The 15,841-nt window shown below is 37.3% G+C and overlaps 1 protein-coding gene and 1 non-coding gene across 2 annotated transcripts in view; both read right to left on the bottom strand.

Moving 5' to 3' along the window:
• The window catches only part of Trmt61 (tRNA methyltransferase 61), a 79,146-nt gene that overhangs the window by 4,622 nt on the left and 58,683 nt on the right, over positions 1–15,841 (bottom strand). The gene's annotated exons all lie outside the window — the stretch shown is intronic.
• LOC117992631 (U4 spliceosomal RNA) lies at positions 9,149–9,287 on the bottom strand. Its single transcript, XR_004675077.1, has one exon. It is a non-coding gene; the product is annotated as a U4 spliceosomal RNA (small nuclear RNA).

Raw genomic sequence — 15,841 nt, 5'->3', positions numbered from 1 at the left:
CTAAACAACTTCATGCTCTATTTTGCCTATGGGCATATTAAGGCAACATCTTCATAGCATAGGCACTTTCAGGATTTATCTTCTAATACCGTTAGGTTAGGCAAATCTAAACAGACTTTGAAGAAACTTGATTTTACATACACCTACCTAGGACCTAGGTACCTATATTTTGAACATCGATTTGTCGAATAATTTTCGCCTGATTTGCGTTATGCTTTTTACATACACATAGCCCCTGCGCTAACGCGGGATAGCGCGGGTGACGTGCGAGTGTGTGGGGCGCCCCCCTGTCTCATACTCCGATTGCCATCTCAACCTGTCGCGTACTATAGGAAGAACCTACTTGAATTTCTATAGGTACGAGTAAAATATCTATTCGTATTTGTCATAATGTAGGCAATGGTACTGTACGAGTAGATATGCACATAATGTGGCGACCTTGAGTGCTGGGAAGATTACACTAATTTAGAGCTTGGCCGATGTGCGCGACCGCAAACTGAACTTAAAGCGGCCTTGGCAGCGTTTTGAAAAAAGAAACCTCTTTATCTCATTGTTTTTCTAGGGTATTTTTTTATGGAACTCGGTCTGTGGTTTAGGTCTCATTAGCTGTGTCGCTTTACTAATTAACATCGTTTTCTTTTTTTTTATTATGGCTTACTATAGATGATACCCGTAGATATAGGAACTTAATTTTCTGGGACAAAAAGTAGGCTATGTTTTAAGTCAGGGTATAAGCTCCATTCCCAGCCAAATCCAGCCCCCAGCAGTCACCCACGCTTGCCCGCATCGTGTTAGCGCGGGGGTTGTGCGGGGCGTTCCCTCCCCGATTGCCATCTCAACCTGTCGCGGACTATAGTAGCCCTGTGGAATTGGATAGGTACCTAGACGTTGGACAAGTGCATTGGCAATGTACCTGACTGAACAATGACAATATGTATAATGTAGGTATATGGGGCATAAAGACATTGCGAGTTATAAAACAACAACATAATCCCAATGATCACAATGAATCATTGCGATGCCAATGATCATGATCACTGTCTGTCCGTGGCAGCGGGCACGCTCCGCGCCGCAATTACGTAACATAAATTTATTCAAACTCGAAACGCGCATGCGCCGTGATCGATGGTCCGGAGTCTGGACTCCGGCGCGTTCGGAAACGCAACAAAATGTTGTTGCACTTTTGATTTATCGCTACAACTTTGTGTGCTGCCTAAATGCCTCAAATCGCTCTTGTTTCGGATTTAGTTTTTATACAGGTTGTTACAAGAACGCTACCAAAAACTTAGCGTTATTGTTACACTACCTAAACACAATCCAATACTTACCAATAACCATTTGCCTCATAGTTGTAGTTTTAGTGATTTAGTATTTTTCAAACCCGCAATGTATAGCGTGCAAAACTCGGGCCAATGCTCCGCCTATGACGCGGCATTGACTCATGTCATGTATCATGTCAGTAATCATCAATGCTATCACCTGTCTTTCTTTTTGCCAGCGCGTTCTGGTTACACACCGTATATCCAGATAGAAGTTGGCCCTAGACTGCAATATCACCTTGTGGTAAGTGGTGATGCAGACTAAGATGGAAGCGGGCTAAGCTGGAAGGGGTATGGCGGTTTTTATTAATCTCATGCCCCTTTGGTTTCTACACGGCATCGTACCACTTGGCGGCACAGCTTTGTCGGTAGGGTGGTAACTAGCCACGGCCGAAGCCTCCCACCAGACTAGAACAGAAATTTAGAAATTATAAAATTATACTTATTAGAATAAATAAAAGATCATAGATCACATTTAACTACTAAAGTAACCATAAACTAGATAAAAATGTAAAACAGGCGTCGATATAACCTTGTAATACTACCGATTAAGATTAAACGGACTTTAAGTTCAGATTAAAACATAAAGCCTTCATGGTGTCAACATAAAACTTAAACTCTCCGATGGATGACGTGGGGAAAAAAGGAAAATAAAAATTTCCAAAAAAAGAATGACCGGCAAAGAGGCGCATTAAGAATTGAGATAAGAGAGATGGACGAGCACTCAGCGGCGCGCGGCCATCTTTATTATTTATTGACACTTAAAATAATTATCTACTTGTAGTTTGGCCCGTGCCGAAAAGTTACGGGTTCGGAAGTTAGAAACATTACTACAATCTATATTTTATTATATAAAATTCAAAGTCCTGACTGACTGACTGACTGACTGACTGACATATATATCAACGCACAGCCTAAACCGCTGGTTCTAGAGACATGAAATTTGGAGGGTGTGTTCTTTGTAAAGAGTAGGTATCCACTAAGAAAGGATTTTGTGAAATTCCACCCCTAAGTGGGTTAAATGGGGGATGGAAATTTGTATGAAACTCCGTCATTTTTGAAGTTACATCGATGAAAATTGGTATTTAAGCTATCGGTTAAAAATAAAAAAAATACATGTTTCTCGATTTTTGGAAATTCTATACCAAGGGGGTTAAATAGGGGATGAAAATTTGTATGAGAGTCCGTCATTTTTCAAGTTATTTGCATGAAAATTGGTATTTGAGTTTTCGGCAACATATGAAAATATCTATTTCAGGATTTTTGGAAATTTAACCCCACTTCGATTTTCTAAATTCCACCCGAGCGAAGCCGGGGCGGGTCAGCTAGTTTACTTATAAGTAGACCAAAATTGTTTCTTCATAATAACGCCAAAGTTTTTTTTTGTTTAGTTTATTGGTTCTAAATCAATACCCATATAATTTGTACGAAAGTGTACTTGTTTATTTGACCTTCAATCACGGCGCAACGAAGCAACAGATCGACGTGATTTTTTGCATGGCGAGTGACATGAGCTTCTTATACCGGAAAATCAAAGAGTTTCCACAGAATTTTTAAAAAAATCGTAAAACGTGGAAAAATTCGTTTGATATGTAAAAATAAACTAAAATTTAAAGTACCTGCAAACGGTATGATGATAATATGATAGCTAGTCGCATCACATTACAGCATCGTTTATTTTAGCCCTATCAGGTTTTTTACAGAATAGGTATGAAAGAGGCCAATCTAAGGAGGTCAATATACCTATTCTTTTCGACAAATTCGTCAGAAAGAAACCAAAGCCATAAAATTAAAATGTATGAATCCTTATCGTATGCTTAGCGCTAAAACGATTTATTTTTACCTCTTAACCAAAATGCAGTTTCTGAGAAACGACGCGATAATGCAAATGATCGCAGTGCAAGGAAAAAAAATCCGCGATAAAGTGACGCGACTGCCAAAATGCCGCGACAAAATACGGGTTTTATCACCAGAGGCATTGAGATGTAGGTACATGTTGTTAGAGCGTGCAATGTCCCAAATGTCTGGTCATACATCAGTCATGATTTTTATCATTCAGTAATTGGCGCTAGACCCTCGCTGTTTATCAATCTCTATCATAATGGGCCCTACGCAGCGTCGTCATCATCATCAACCTATAAAATATGTCCCTGAACACATAAAATGTGGAAGGATTCATGTGTAGAGGTCCACCGCTGGACATTCCACACACGAATCCAGCGGTTCCCTGCGACTAGTTTTATATCATTTGTCCACTTAATGACTACCCAAGCTGCACTTTCCAGTGCGAGGTCACCACCTCATGAGGTCTTCATCCTCACACATCATCAAGTAATACCGTCTGTGTAAGTGTGCCATGCAAACTGACATCCCGGCAAGTTTAAGTGATCAAGTATTCAAGCCTCATACGAATTGGACGATAAATACTTGGTGTACCCCACATAGACGCAATGCATACGGAAATATAGCAAGAGTAATATGCTCACTTAAATAATCCTAATCCTAATATCCTACTAATATTATAAATGTGAAAGTGTGGATGTTTGGATGTTTGTTACTCAATCACGCAAAAACGGCTGAACGGATTTGGATGAAATTTGGAATGGAGATAGATTATACCCTGGATTAACACATAGGCTACTTTTTATCCCGGAAAATCAAAGAGTCCCCGCGGGCATCAGCTAGTATGTCTATATAACTATTAATGGACATTTCGCAGTTTAATTGATTGAATCAATAGGTTGAAACGTTTTCTTAACGCCTCATGTATGGGTTTGCTACTCCATAGAACCATCTCGATAGGCTTTATCGCGGCGCTCGTAACTGTCTGGGATAAATGCCTCTTGGATTTAGACGTTTGTCTGTACACAAATGAGGGATAAATAAACGTAAAAGGTTGAAGAGTTTTGAGATATCGTAAAAAGCGTCGGTAGCGGTCAAAACGCCTGTTCATGATAGCGCCTTCTACACACTTAGTGTATAAACAATAACATTTCGGATGTGTTTGTCCAAAGAATATTTTAAATCATAGAACGCGTAAGAAAGAATTCCGTTCTCAAGAACTCGACGTGTGCATGTATGGATGTTTGGATGTTTGTTACTCAATCACGCAAAAACAGCTGAACGGATTTGGATGAAATTTGGAATGGAGATAGATTATACCCTGGATTAACACATAGGCTACTTTTTATCCCGGAAAATCAAAGAGAGAGAGAGAGAGAAGTCACGGGCATCAGCTAGTAAAATATAATAAGAATTATTACTTGCGAAATCCGTGGATATGTACCTATTCAGGATACTTCTTTGGCATCATGTCACAAATTTTAGGGTTCCGTACCCAAAGCCCTAACGAACGTGGCCCTACTGTCACTCTGGTGTCTGTCTTTCCGGTCTCTAGCTCGTAGGTGAAATAAATGCGTTACAAACCTGAAATTTTGGTGTTACCTAAAATGTTTTTCACAATAAGTACATATCTCCATTTTGATTTGTGGGTTGGAACGTTTTTTAGTAACTTCCGGAGATCAAAAATATCCATAAAAGGCAATGTATACAATGTAGTATAATATTGAACATAGTTACGATCAATAGCCCATTATGCAACGATTAAACGTTGCGGTGCCTATCGTGAATCAATCGCCGTTGCGCCGCCATCTGTCACTAATGAGAGCGAATGAATCATTTCATACGTCCAGTGTGGACACGGCACAACAACCATCTCAATAGCCAATGTACTCCCAAAATTCTATGCAATAAAGGCTATGTTCAATTGAATTTGCTTCATTTGTTGCATACGTACGAAACAAAGATATAAAATATCCAAACAAGTCGATATATCTTTTATAATAATGACGGTAATGACTATATCTCACTGACGTTTGTAAATAATCGCCTGCAGTATGCGGTAAATTTTGGTAGTTTTATTTTAACTTCATAGATCATAATAACTTATTCGGCTAATGTGAAAAACATTACAGATACAACTGGTGGAAACAGTACCGTTGCCGGATTAAAAATATACATCTTCATGAATGCATGATGATATGAAAAACAAGTATAGCGAGATGTAGAAAACGGAAAACAAAATAAATAAATATCACCTCATGAATGTTTATTTAATAGAAATTCGAGAGCTTAAAGAGTAGCTATAATAAAGAAAAAATAGAATAGATAGAAAAAGCTATACCGAAAAAGAAAAGCTTACATAGGAAAAAACTAAAATATAAACTACAAAGCTATAGAGATGATAAGATAGAAGGTAAGATTAGGCTAACTATCTATTGATCATTGAGCTGAAAATAAACAATGAGAAAATCTTCGTTTAAAACCTAGAGTAAGTATAATAAAGTATTGTAGATAAAAACAGCTAAATAGAAAAAGAAAAGCTTATATAGATAAAAAAATTAAAACATACCTAAACTTCAAGCTAGGGAATAAGCTATGAGGTATTAAGAACTAAGAAAACGTTCACTATTGGAAAATAAACAACGAGAAAATATTGATTTGCTGACCAACGAATGTGTTAAAAGAGTTCATTGGCCAAAATACGTGTAGGTATAGAGGTGAAAAAAGATCATTTTCGGCATTATGGGTGTTTAAAGTTTCCATGAGATGTCATTGTCACCATAAAACGACCACAAATTACTTACGGTCCCGAAGTAAGCAATTTGGATCAACATAAAAGGTATTCCTGTCAGTTATAAAACTTATACAGAAATTATGGCGCCTTTGATGTGACATAAACGTGAAATTTGTTTACGCTTCGCCGTTTCCAGCTCCCGAATTTAAATTCCGTGGGTGTAGGCTACCGTGCGGTCCGGTCGGCCCTTTATGAAATTTAATACATGACAAAGTAGGTGCTTGCGATTTTGTCCGTGTCAATTTATTTTTGGTTAACCTACTACTAGGTCGCGTTTGAAATATTACTAAATAATTTATCATCATCATCATAACATAACAACCCATCGCCAGCCCACTACAGAGCACGGATCTTCTCTCAGAATTAGAAAGGTTTTGGCCAAGTGCGGATTGGCGGACTTCACACGCAGCATGCATGTTTCCTTTCGATGTTTTCCTTCACCGCTAAGGCAAGTGATAATACTGCAAAAAGTTACAGAAGGCCTCTTAAGCCTTTATAACCACTAGGCTATATCAACAATAGGTATGCACAATGCACATATGATTTATTAGTATAATAATTTGTGAGCACAACAATTATTGCACATCATAATATTAAAGACAGTCGGTCTGTGGTCGTGACCGGATCCTTGCCAGTTACGTATCGATGATTGAAGCACTTAACGGTGATTGATTTGGGTTTTGAAACGCCTGCCGAGCGCCGATGTTATGATGACGTATTAGCCAATACCCCCAGCCCTTTAAGGTGATTACTGATTACTAAATTTGCCTACATTCAGTCGAAAGATGATAAAATCTGTAGAGTTATGAGAATTAACACAACCTGGTTAGAAGCTTTTCCTGCTGCCTAAATACGCGCCCCTCTCCTAGCTCCATATTCCTTCAGAGAAATTTCCCTATATAATGCACTCTCACGAGTCTCAGCGCTCTCCATAGAAACGTAATTTGGTTCTCATTTGAATATTAACAAACTCAATGGAATTTTGTAGATACGTTCTAGAAACAAATAGCTGTCTCTGTCTGTAGTTTTTCAGATTTCTATAAAAATGTGTAGTTTTAAAGTTATACGGGCTCAAAGATTTATATACATGTAATGTTTAATTAGATATTTAGAATATTAAGGTATTTCACTAACATTTATAATATATGGACCTATCGTTGTCTGAAAATAAAATAAAAGTATTATTTTATTCTTGATTTTGTAATGTATTTATTTTGTACACGGGCGTGAGAGTAAAACATATACGAATAATAATTTATTTAACTGTAATCTTTTTTTTTTCATGTCTATTTTTGAGGCGAAACATTGTCCCCAACACTACCCAACATCTGAATTTTAAAATGTTTCTGCTAAATAAAGAATTTGATTTTGAAGGCGATACATACGATAACACCACCGTTGAGCGACAGAGGTGTTTACAATTTTATGAACCTGATAAGTATACTGAACAATTCCGGGACCCCCCGCAAGGCGATAATACGATTATAGGCGATCAATCGATCCCACTCAATAAGCCGCACTTTCACCAGCTCTTAAATGTCAAACCTGTGTGACGTTATAAGGGCTTAGACACACAAAGCGCGGTGGTAACGTGTCCAATGCATCTCCTAGAATCAGGCCAGGCTCCAGGGCCGTCTTTACCCGGGGGTTCAAGGGGTGCGGCGCACCCGGGCGCAGAGCCCTAGGGGGCGCAAGCCGACCTCCCATAAATTTACTTACCTACCTAGATTTAATTTCGGGTGGTGCCGAAAAGGAAAGAAATATATGCCTCCCATTGGCAATATCGTGAAAAATTTCGCGCTCGATTCATCGATTTACGAGTGCCTAGATTTAATTTTCGGGGGTGCCGAAAAGGACAAAAATATGCACCTCTCTTGAGCGATATTAAAAAAATTCGCTCGCGCTTTAATGAGGGGTGGGGCGCAGACTAACTTTCGCACCCCGGCGCCGAATATGCTTAAGCCGGCCCTGCCAGGCTCACCCGGTCATGTGACCTGAGAAAGATAAATATGGCAGCGCACCCCTTCGACAGCACTCGCGTAACTATTATCCCTAATAATAATAATAATAATAGTTTGCGCGATGGAAAGAGAGGCATTTATAAAATTTTAGAGCGCAGCGCTATGCTAAACTGCACTTCATTGCGTCGTAACTAGAGTCGCTATTTACCTGCGTCTTTGTGGTGTGATGTTTCTGTACCTGGAATGTACTATGAAGTTTGTGCTAGAAGCTATAATTCGTATGAAGACCGGTTGCATTTTGGCATTGGCACCTAGGCGTTTAGCTTTTCTAGCAGCTATAGTAACCGTGATAACCAGAAAGATCGTCTAGTAACCTAAGGCAGGATTAAATGAACCGCTCCAAAGTCTCAGTGGAAGTCAAAATTACTAAAAAAGTCTTGCTTTAGCAGCTGAAGAGAAGCGATCGCTTAGGCGATGAGAGCAATGGACGCCCGTCGGAAAGCGTATAAATAGATACATTGTCGAACGCGCGTAGGAGGCTGATTGCAGACATGTATGAAAATACCAAAATCTTTATTTTTGAATAGTTCCTAGTATTAATAAATCTTACACGTTAGTATGACGTTTTGTCACACTTCTACCGGCGCGTGTTATATTTATCCAAGGCCTTAAATGTCAAACTGTGTGACATTATTAAATCTGGATCATACTAATCTCGGGTGTTCAATTTTGTCACACAATCCTTTTTGTCACGGCCATTTGATTAGTATCGTGATTATAGACTGTCTTATATTAAGTGTCGGTTGGTACTTGTAGAATACTACGAGTGTTAGGGCTCGTATACATTTTAAGAATTCTAATTCCTATACTAATGTCCGATCCGAGAGAGTGTCTATTTGTTATTTCTTAGCGCCTCAAAGATTTCAATGGGAATCTACATACCTACTTATAAAAAAAAATTGTGACTGGAAACATACAAACGCAATAGTACCTATATTGTTCGTGAAATTGTTATAAAACTATTCGTTAGGATAAATTAAGAATTTATGCTTCTACAGACAAACATAAGGATTATTATATTTGAAATCATCACTTAATACTGGCAGCTGGTAATTACAAGTTAAAACAGAAAAATTAAATAAGAAAAACTAAAAATATTCTAAAAATTACAAACTTGCATAATCACTATACATTACTTAGGTATTTATTAATGAGTTTCATGCTCTTATTAGGCCTTTACAGCCGTACAAAAATTGCCATAGCGGTCGGTATTTCACGACCACACGGCGGGGTATTGGTAAAGTTTTCAACTAGCAATAATCGCACCTCGGATTAACCTCATTGGTTACGATATTGCCTCTGCGCAAAGTTAACGGTGAAAGATTACTGTAAGCTATTTATGATTGCCTGACACCCTACCTCAAACGCGTTGTTATAGCCTTGTAGTGACATCTATTGACAACTTTCAGAACTGAAAAATCGCATACCGATTCCAAAAGAACATATTTAATTGATACCGTCCTACATACCTAGTAGTAATATATTTTTTATATATTTTAACAAGCTTTTGCCCTTGACTTCATCCGCGGTGCACGCAGTACGCGACAGGTCGAGATGGCAATCGGGGTGGGAACGCCTCGCACACCCGCACAGCCCCCGGGCTAACCCAGTGAGCGATGCGCGGTTGACGTGTGGGTGTGCGGGGCGTACCCTCGCCTCATACACCGATTGCCATCTCAACCTGTCGCGTACTATACTTAATTTGTAATTTACAGCCTATGTCACTTCTGGATAAAGTAGGTTTCTAAAAATGAATCAAGTATTTGAATCGGTTCAGTAGTTTCAGACTTATTGTAAACAAACAACACTTTCAACTTTATAACATTATAGTATAGATTTGTTCTATAACAAAAATAAATAAAAATTCGGTTTTTCGTGCTTTTATTTGGTCTTGTTGACATATTTCTCAATAATTAATGGATTTTGTCAAAAGGTAAGTACCGAGAAAGCTTGTAGGTATACCGGAGACGAACATAGACTATTTTTATCCTGAAAATTAAAACTGGCTGGCTGACATAACAACGTGCAGCTTTAAATGGGTTTAGGAAACACCAGATTTAGTATGTGGGTTATTCTATAACGTTCCCATTGAGAATTGAAATTTCAACGAGATATTTAAAAACCTAACTTTATGGTAAACGGTATAGCAATAGGGTCTTGAACTGTAGTAATAAAATGAAGGGATTTTTTGCATAGCGGTAGGTAGTTTATGGGGCTAGAATTCATTATTAAAGAGAATAATTTAAAAAAAACATGATTTTTAATTTATTTTTAACATGAACGTCCGCGCTGTACGGAAGGTGAATAATGACGTCACAATCCTTAAACGACAATTTTTAACAAAAAAAAAAAAAATTAACATAAAAATAGAGTAATTTGTGCGGGAAAATATTTTTTTTGTTAAAAAATTTAAAAACATATTTTGTCGTTTACGCCATGTGACTTCATTAATCACTTCTCGTACAGCCTGACGTTAATAATTAATTAATTAATTAATAAAATCATGCTTATTTTAAAATTAACTTTAATAATGAATTCTAGCCCCATTAACTACCGCTATACATTGAATTATTATGTACCTACCTCAGTGAAGCTATACAAAAAATCACATCATTTTATTACCACAGTGCAAGACCCTATTAGATACGCAGATCGCTTTCATTTGCTAAGCGCATCGAATGCTATCTCTCTACCGTACACACAGCAAAAATACTTGCACGTAGTGTTTTCTCAGAGCATCTCCTATGAATGAATAGCTTTGGAGTCACGACTGGATTGTGACTATTTTTTATCGGGCCGTGACACTTTGCCTTCCGTGTCGGAGGTCGGGGGACCAGGTGCGTGTCCATTATACATCCGTATCTAAATATATAAAAGGAAAAGGTGACTGACTGATCTATCAACGCACAACTCAAACTACTGTATGGATCGGGCTCTGGTATGCAGATAGCTATTATGACGTAGGCATCCGCTAAGAATTTTTGAAAATTCAACCCCAAAGGGGGTGAAATAGGGCTTTAAATGGTCCACGCGGACGAAGTCTCGAGCATAAGCTAGTTAACATTATAAATGCGAAGTGTGTCTGTCTGTCTATATCTGCTAGCTTTTCACGACCTTCCGTTCAACAAATTTTGACGAAATTTGGTACAGAAATATAATATATGTATGTAGTTTGCATCTCAGGGACGGATATACGCTACTTTTGGTCGCGAAAAAAATAGAACTTACATGGACGAAGTAATCGGCATCATCTACTTGGACAGAGATAGCTTGCATCCTGGAGACGGACATAGAATACTTTTTATCCCGGATATTATAGGGGATTTTTCAAATCTAAATTCACACAGATAGTCGCGGGCATCATCTAGTCTTTGTATACGAGAAACCCGTTTTAGATTGAGGTAGGGTACTTAGGGTGAGGTAGGAAGGTTAGCTTTGATAGGTACCTACTAATTCCTGTAGGGTAAGTTATTGGTATCAATGTCAAGGGACTCAAGGGCAAATCAATGGGTTTCGTTTGGCCTTGTCATATATTGGTATGAAAGCTCGATAGATGAATTAAAAAATTATGACTACCAACATGTTGCGACTTCGGCCGCGTGGATTAAACCGTAGTTTTGGCATGACAGTTGACAAATAAATATGGCGAGTCCTTTCCCAAAATTAACGCATTATATAAATACTAGACTGCCTGCGACTTCGTCCGCGTGGAATTAGGTTTTTAAAAATCCCGTAGGAACTCTTTGATTTTCCGGGATAAAAAGTAGCTTATGTCACTCTCCAGGTCTTTATTTATACCCATGCAAAAATCACGTTAATCCGTTGCACCGTTGCGACGTGATTGAAGGACAAACCGACAAACCAACAAACCAATAAACAAACACACTTTCGCATTTATAATAAGGGTACTGATATAATATCACCCGGACGAATAAACGAAAATATAGTTGACGGATAATGTAACCAACGATAATATTTCAAAATACAATGGACACTGTCACGTCAAAGCTACCAAAAATTGTCGTGACCAATGGTCACGGGAGGGTCACGACACAGGTCTTCCCTCATCAATGAATGACAGCCATTTTGTAAAATTCATAAAAAAAAACATGATTTTCCATCAGCTTTACAGAAACCATGGAAGCTTTACACGGGTCTTGTTTCTTGGACTGTCACGATATTAATATTGGTACTGGTTCTGAGCACAACCTAATTTTAGAGTATTCGCATACTCTTCTTACTAATGTACTTAATATAAAAAGGACAGACGCAGCTTGACAGTTTTAAATTTTATTTTTAGATGGTAAAACCCGTGATTTTAGCGCACAGCCGCGAGCCTACTGTTTAAATTTGTAGCACTAAAATAAATGTAAAGTTCATGTTCTGTCCCTTTTTAGCATTGTTAAAAAGCAAACGATGCAGATACTCTAAATTTAGTTTAGAGAAAGACAACGGAATCGGTGCCTTGGCTGCATAGCTTGACGATCGCTTAGTTAGAGGAGATTTTTTTATCGAGTTCATCGTAAATTGTGTGCCTGTTGGAAGGAGTTACTTAGCGGAAGTCCATGATATACAACGGATAATAAGCTTATTTTGCTATAAACCGCTAAACTACAAATACAATTTGCAGTCTTTGCAAGAGTTGTTCCATGTGTAGGTATGTTTTTTTTGAGACACAAAAAATGAAAACTGAATCTGATCAGTATTTAATTTTATTGTAATTCTAAGTCAGTGGGTAAAGCGGTGATATATAATGGTAAAGACTTCGGGCTGCTATTCGGGGAGTCCGGGGTTCGAATTCAGGCACGCACTTCCCATTTTTCGATGTAATGTGCGTTTTAAAATCTTGGTAGGTACACACTACACACCTTTGAGGAATCATCGGGGACTTTCAGGCATGCAGATTTCCTTACGGTGTCCTTCTTCTTCATCGTTAAAGCAATTAATTTGACAGAAAGAAAGAAATACATTTATTTGTTGTTGGTGTAACAGATAAAAACAAAATATACAAATGTAACGTTTTCATCTGTGACACCACCCCAAATGGGTGTATAAGTCCCGCAAATTGCTAATGCGCGTGGTCGCCATTTTAGTGACGTTAGCACTAGACTGAAGTTTCGAGCTGATGGTACAATTTTGTATATTTTTATTTCGGCCGACGACGTCAAAATGACGTCATTTTGATGTTAATGAGAGATGGCTCCAGCGCAATAGCAATAGGCTACTTGACAATTTTTTTAAGTTGGTCTTAAATGGTTAATATTTGTCCTATTATATCAAAAAAATTAACACTATATTTTTTTGCGCCCTAAAAACCGTAAAACTTTAATTTAAAAAAATATTTTTCTTAGACAGGTGAAAACACTGTCGGCCAGGTTATACTGTTGTTTACAAATGCATGACGTCAGAGCACAGATAATCTATCGGCCAAACATGGCCGATAGACCAACTTAAAAAAATTGTCAAGTAGCCTATTAGCGGGACTTATACAGCTCACCATAATGTCTTGCATCATATGTTTTAATACGCATAAAAAGCAGGACGCTGATTTTCAGATGTGACCCGGGTAATATTCTTTTTGTATAGTGAAATCTTAGAAGGTACTAACTTATAACCAAATAAAACGTTATATAATCAGCTTATATCTTACAATCAGTATGTTGATTATAGCAACGACACACATAACCCACCATTAGGTTCGATAGCGATCTTCATCAGGGGTCGAGAGGTCAGCGCTCCAGCACTAATATCATTAATCCGTATCACCCGAATGTACTCATTAATGCTTGAGTGTCTTAGTAGGATCACCATAAAGCACTGATGTATTACTTGCTGTTTATTATATCACTAGCGCGACTTCGTACGCGTGGACTACACAAATTACAATCCCCTATTTCACCCCTTAGGGGTTGAATTTTGAAAACTCCTTTCTTAGTGGATGCCTACGTTATAATAGCTATCTGCATGCCAAATTTCAGCCCGATCTGTCAAGTTGTTTGAGCTGTGCGTTGATAGAGCAGTCAGTCAGTCAGTCAGCCACTTTTTCCTTTAATATATATTGAGATTATATAAAGCTTTTTTTTTATTTTTAACCGACTTCAAAATCCGACTTAATGCAAATAGATTATGAAAACAGTTAACTATAATTATCTATTAGAATAAACTAAGTTTAAGCTAACGTAATTTTAGATATCTACATAATAGCCTACAGGTTAGATGGTAATAGGAATAAAGCTGGCATTGTAAAATGGTACTTCATGGTTAAAAAAAACCGACTTAAAAAAAGAGGAAGTTATCAGTTCGTCGCGGGTGTCACTAGCAGTATCTTTAGTTGTCGAATCTATAATATATTATATATCAGCTTTTATCAAAGAATAGTGATTAATTGATCACGATTAAGTGAAAATATATTACATAAAAAGTGATTTAAAATACCTAGTACAACTAGCATTTAAAGTTTAAACATATAAAACGTACCTACGTAAAATAAAAGGTACAAAAAGACTCAAAAGTCAAAAGCTTTTGAAATTAAAAGAAACATCGCGCGTTGAAAATTTTATTTTCGTATTTATTCCAAAGAGAAAAGCGACCAAATAATTAGACAGTCACATCAGTCTCTATAGTAAACGAGTAATTGAGAGCATTGAGAGCTTAAAAAAGCTTAGCTTAGAACTGACATCACCAGAAATTCGCACATCACTGAAAAATTATATCTTCTGGTCGAAGATCTGAATCCATCCAACAAAAGAAGTGTGGTAGTTCTACTTTTGCCTATTGCTTTATTTCAAACACCGATCGACGTATTAGGAAATTTCGAAAACAAAGATCAATTAGCTGTATTCATACGGTGTTTTAGACGTCAATATTGCGAATATGCCAGCGTTTCCTAGTGCCTGCATAGGAACGTAATTGCGGATTGTAATTATTATTATGTTGTCAGATTGTTTTATCAGCTTGGTGATGGCGTAAGGTATAAGAGTTTGCTTGAAGCAGTTGAAATTTACTGTCTCAGTTTAAGGATTTGCGTAGCAAGCAGTTCAACACAGAGAATGTTTAACAAGTCCGCTTTAGACACAACAAAAAAAACCACGAAGGTTTAGGTGAAGTGTGTCATTCCGTCTACTTATCAATACATAATAGTGATTCTATAAATAATAAATAATTGCTGCGCCACTGGAATGTGTTAAACGAATATTTTTAGATTTTTTAACATAAAAATATTTTCCAGCAGAAATTACTCTATTTTTAAATTTAGAATTAAAAAATATATGTCGTTTACGGATTGTGACGTCATTATTCGCTTTCCGTACAGCGTGACGGTGATGATTAATTATGTTAAAAATGAATAAAAATCATGATTTTTTAAATTAATCTAATATTATACAAAAAAATCACATAATTTTATTATTACAGTCCAAGATCTTATTTGGAATAGAAACAAATTATTGAAATTATTGAACTTTTAATTATATGTGACTAACTAGTTGACAGTTTATAACTTGTACCATGGTACAAGCCAAGAGACAATACGGTTGGTTAGTAGATCGGGGTCAGGGCGGGTCACGAACCGACGCAAGCTCCAGGCACCAGTTTTGGGGTCAAACTCTAGAGCACTACATATATACTTCCTAAATTCAGTAAATACTTGTAACCATATTGAAATATTGTGTTGTGACTTACTAATTAATAATTTGTACTGATTTGTCAATTAAATTCAAGTAGCTAGTATTTAATAAACATAATGATCTGCATGGCGATAGTGGAAGGATATCTACTAAAATAATTTAGCACGACTAAAAATCAACCAGAACTTTTCCACAACGAGTTCTATCCTAAGAGTTAGAGTGTCTACCTTCAGACAAGTT

Source organism: Maniola hyperantus, chromosome 21, assembly GCF_902806685.2.
Source record: "Maniola hyperantus chromosome 21, iAphHyp1.2, whole genome shotgun sequence".
Taxonomy (NCBI): domain Eukaryota; kingdom Metazoa; phylum Arthropoda; class Insecta; order Lepidoptera; family Nymphalidae; genus Maniola; species Maniola hyperantus.
Note: the sequence above shows the minus strand (reverse complement) of the source record. Positions and strands in the feature narration are given on the sequence as shown.